The following is a 5,242-nucleotide window of genomic DNA, read 5'->3' as shown; positions in this document are numbered from 1 at the left end:
TCATGACGCAGTTTCATTTAAAGATCAAATAGAGGAGCACACAACCCGGTTCTGCCAGGAACCTGTATCCCTCATTTTAGCCATCATATTAGGAATAATAGTACCTCCAGGGGTGGGCACAGGAACCACTGCCCTAGTCGATGGGACATACAAATGACCCAATTAGAAGCAGCAATAGACCAAAACTTAAGATATTAAAAACTCAATCATGGCTTTACAGGAGTCTTTAACATCTCTCTCTGAAGTTGTTTTAAAAAAAAACAGACGAGGGTTGGACCTCCTCTTCATGAGAGAAGTGGGCCTTTGTGCTGCATTGAGGGAAGAATGTTGTTTTTATGACAACAATACTGGAGTTGTAAAAGAATATATGAGTAAATTAAGAAAACGCCTTGAAGAGCATCAATGAGAGACAAGAATTTAAAGTCCCTCACAGCCTTTTTGGGATTCTCACTCCCATATTCTCCTCTGCACTACCTGTTCCCAAAAAGGGGGGTTTGAGTCTTGGTTCACACAGTCCACCTGGTTAACTATGCTTTTTATCAGCAATGGCTGGTCCATTAATAATCCTCCTATTATGGCTAACTGTAGGACCCTGTTTGCTCAACCGTGTACTTTCCTTTCTTTAAGCACAAATTTGACATGTTAAACTTATGGTAATCAGATAACAATATACACCACTAGCAGACATATAATGTGACATCCCCAATTATCAATTTTATGATTAAACATAACCAGACAAAGAAGTGGGGAATGAAAGGTTAATAAAATATGTACTTGTCACTTCCTGTTTTTCTGTATGCTTAACAAAACACTGTTGAATTCTTGAGAACTGTTTGGTAGTCTTGTTCCCACAATGTGCTGTCCCCAACTGCCAAACTGCAGAATGTACTCCTACACCCATTTGCACGCAAACCACCCACTCACCCTGACCCATCAAATAACTTCCTTCCCTGCCCTCTCCAAGGAAAGTATATAAGCTCTGTTTAAGCTATTCTCAGGACTCTCTGCTATATTCAAGTGAGCTCTGAGCCCCAGCCTGCTGGACGCCCCATAAACTCTTTGTTGTTGCATGAGACCGTCTCTTGGTTGTCTCTTCCTCTGACGCTCGCCCGACATTTACATTGGTACAATCATAAGTGTGACCTTTGCTTTTTGTGTCCAGAATATTACTGGCCTTCAATCTCTAGGGTAAGAAAATTAAGGGCAAATAATTCAAGGTTAAGGAGATCCCTGGGAGTGGTAAAAACAAGGGCATAAACCTTAAGGCAGATTAGCCTAGTCTTTAAGGTATGGTGGGCACGTTCCACAATGCCTTGGCCCTGACGGTTGTATGGAATTGCAGTAGTATGACATATTTGCAAGGTAGCACAGAACTGTTTAAACTTGGCACTGGTATGTGCAGGACCGTTTTCCGTTTTAATATGTTTTGGTTTAGTCATTACAGAAAAGGGTGAAACAAGATGAGAAAGGACATCTTTGGTAGCCTCTCTGGAATGTGGAAATGCGAAAATAAAGCCGCTGAAGGTATGTATAGAAACGTGTATATATATATATATATATTTTTTTCAAATTCAGGAAAATGAGTAACATCCATTTGCCAAACCTGATTGGGCAGTAATCCTCGGGGATTAACTCCCAATTGTTGAATGGGGAGGGAGACAGCACAACCAAGGCATGCTTTTACTATTTCTCATGTCTGTTGCCTGGTAATTTTACAAAGTAATCAAAGGCTCTGGGAATTTAGATGGTGAAGATTGTGTAACTCCGTGGCCTTTTGAATGGAGCCAACAAAAATTGAAAAGATGGAACGAGTGGATGCATCAGCTTGGGCATAACTTTTGTTAGAGGGCTGGGAAGATCAAAGTGTGCCCTCATGTGTCCTAAGAAAATGGGTATGTTCTGGCCTGAATTAGCTGCTGAAGTTGGTGAAACAGAAAGGCTGCATTGGAAGAATCCTTAATGGCGGGTGAAATCTCCAGCAGGGGCACAGAATGAGCAATGTAGGCACTGTCTGTATAAATATTAACAGGCTCATCAAAAAATGTTATAAAAACTTGTGTTATGGCAAACAATTTCACAAGCTGTGCTGACCTATAGACAGTATCAAAGTTGGTAGGTTGGTTATTGACAACAAAGACCACACGGCTATTACTGGAACCATCTGTAAAGACAGTAAGGGCTTGAGGAATGGGAGCCTTTTGAGTAATTTTGGGAAAAATAAATGGATGTAATTGGGAAAAATGTAAAAGGGGCCACTGGGGAGGTGGTTATCAATTGTGCCCACAAAGCCTGATAGGGAAATACACCATTCATCCCCTGTGTGTAGTAAAAAATTGGTTTGTTCCTTAGTATGTGGAATTAAAATATTATCAGGGTCTCTGCCAAAATGTTGTCGAGAAAGCAAGCGACTTTTTATAATAATAGAAGCTACCTGAGCAGGATAAACCATAATAACCTTGGAGGATGTGGTGGGTAAATGGACCAAAAGCAAGGGGCAGCATTTATTTTTAAAATGTGGATCTCACTGCCAAAATATTCCTGTGGGTGTATGAGGAGTGTGTAAAATAACCAGAACCAGAGGAAGGTTATAAGAAATTTGTGTAACAAACTGTTGGACAATGGCTTCTATGACTTGGTTTAATGCCTGTCATGCCTTGGGAGTAAGCTTTCGAGGGGAGGATGAGTGGGAATCACCACTCAAAATATCATTAAGAGGCAAAAGTACTCAAGTGGATAATTTTAAATATGTTCTTAGCCATTGAGTATCCCCCAGTAATTTTTGAAAATCATTAAGGGTGTGAAGATGGTCCACATGTAGTTGTATTTTAAGAATCTGGATCTGATTATCTTGAAGTTTACGGCGCAAATAGGTATAAGGGTCCTGTGTTTGAACCTTATCATTAGCTATCTGTAGTACCAAGGTAGTGAGGGTTTTGCAAAGGTCCAAGTAACAACTATTAAGGTCATGGGTATTATGTCCAGCAATTAACAAATCATCCATATAATGTAAAATATAAATTTGTGGCCATTGCTCTCTCACAGAATCTACTGCTTGAGCAACGTATTTTCGGCAAAGACTGGGGCTGTTGGCTATACCTTGTGGAAGAACCTTCCATTGAAATCTCTGCATAGGGCCCTGGAAATTAATGTGAGGGAGACTAAAGGCAAAACAGGGTCTACCCTTATGATGTAAAGAAATGGTAAAAAAGCAATCTTTTAAGTCAATAACCATTTTATAATAGTTTTTGGGAATAGCCACTGGTGTGGGAATGCATGACTGTAGTGCTCCCATCGGGCGCATAACTTTATTAATGGCACGCAAATCCTGTAAAAGGCAACACTTGACTGATTTTTTCTTGCTAACAAAATAAGAGTATTCCATGGTGAGGTTGAGAGCTCTACATGGCCGGCTGCCAGCTATTCCTGCACTAACATGGAGGGAGCCTACAATTTTTCTTGGGTAAGGGGCCACTGATCCACCCACATAGGAGTCTGAGTCTCCCAAATAATTTTATCTGCATGGGGTACAGGAGGATCAGGGACCGACACTAAAAATCCAAATACCCAAATCCACATGTATTTGTTTTTGTATGGGTTGTATAGGCTCAACCAGTCCTTGTCACAGTCTCCCTAGGCCTGTACCAGGGACAAAATTCATACGAAGTATTTGATGAGTCACCATGAAATTTGGACTGGCAAGAATAACTTCCATTTGACTCATAATATCTCGGCCCCATAGGTTAACAGGGAGGTCAGGAACAATGAAAGCAGTGACAGTTCCCTTATTACCCTCTTTATCAGTCCAGCTAAGTGCCCTAAAGGTGACCAGAGGATTTTTTGACTGTCCAATCCCTTTAAGGCCAGTCAAGAATGGGGTGAGGGGCCAACCTGATGGCCAGTATTTTTGAGAAATAATTGTGGCATCAGCTACAGTATCAAGAATTACTTGGAATTCCTTTTCTTCAATAAGTAAGGTAAGGGTTGGTCTATTATGAGAAATTGGCTGAACCCAATACGCATGAGAGGAGCCTAAGGAGTCAGTCCCCCAGGGTAGGGTTTCGGTGGTGGAAGTGCCTCCTTAATCTAAGGGAAGGAGTATTAATTGTGTAAGTCTTGTTCCTGCTGGGATGGCCGCAACTCCATTAATAGCTGTGGCCAGTATTTTTATTTCTCCAGTAAAATCATTATCAATAATGTCAGGGAAGACATGAACTCCTTGTAAGTTAGGAGAGGCTCTTCCAAGAATAAAGGAACACGTATGAGATGGAGGGGGACCCATAATTCCAGTAGGTAGTATCTGGCGCCCTTGCATTGAGTCTAATATTGTATCAGTGGTGGCACAGAGGTACAATCCTGTGCTGCCTGGGGTGGCTCCTTGGAGGGAGGCAATTGTGGAGAAGGATTTTGAGGTAGGTTTGAAGTTTGGGAGGGAACAAACCTTATTGCTTCTGGGTTTGTCCTGGGGGAGGTCGGGGCTAGGGCCTGGCCCCGCAGGGAGTTTCCTGAGAAGCGGCGAGAAATAGGCTGTCTGAGGGCATTTGTCTTAGATCTACACTCACTGGCACAGTGACGACCTTTACCACATCTAGGGCAAAGGGTAGCTGGGGGCGGTTTAGCCCGGGTTTGCTGAGATGCTATTTCTAGACATTGTTTGCCTGTCATACACTCACGTGCAAAATGGCCAGGTTGTTTACAAGTAAAGCAATTACGTGAGCCAGAATTGTTAAAGGCCTTGGTAAAGGCGGCACTTAGGGCGAGACCAATGGCATGGGCTGCACCCACCACTGCACAGGGTGTAATAAAATCAGAAAGTTCCCCTTTATCCTTATGTGATCAAAAAACATCCTGACATGCCGGGTTGGCGTTTTCAAAGGCAAGATGTTTTACAAAGGTGCTTTTGCTTTTGCTTGGTCCAAGCAAGCATTCTGCGGCTAGGTTAAGCCATGCAAAAAAAGTGGCTATAAGGCTCAGGTCCTTGTCGAATTTTTGCCAGGGAAGTGGTAGCTTTTTTGAGGGAGGCGTCTCCAAGCATGTAAGCCAGCCGTCCGAATTTGCGCCAAAATTCCAGCAGGGAAACGCGCCTGTTTAGTGTTAGTGTCAAAAGGCGCATTGATCATTAGCTTAACATAAGTCCAGGATTTAGAGAAGGCCTTAGTAAAAATGTTTTTGAGCAGTTTCCCGACAGTGCTCTTTGAAATCTGCATTCCATAATAGGAAGTCTCAGGCACTGAGAATAGCTCGG

Source organism: Callospermophilus lateralis, unplaced genomic scaffold, assembly GCF_048772815.1.
Source record: "Callospermophilus lateralis isolate mCalLat2 unplaced genomic scaffold, mCalLat2.hap1 Scaffold_867, whole genome shotgun sequence".
In the NCBI taxonomy this organism is placed as follows: Eukaryota; Metazoa; Chordata; class Mammalia; order Rodentia; family Sciuridae; genus Callospermophilus; species Callospermophilus lateralis.
Note: the sequence above shows the minus strand (reverse complement) of the source record.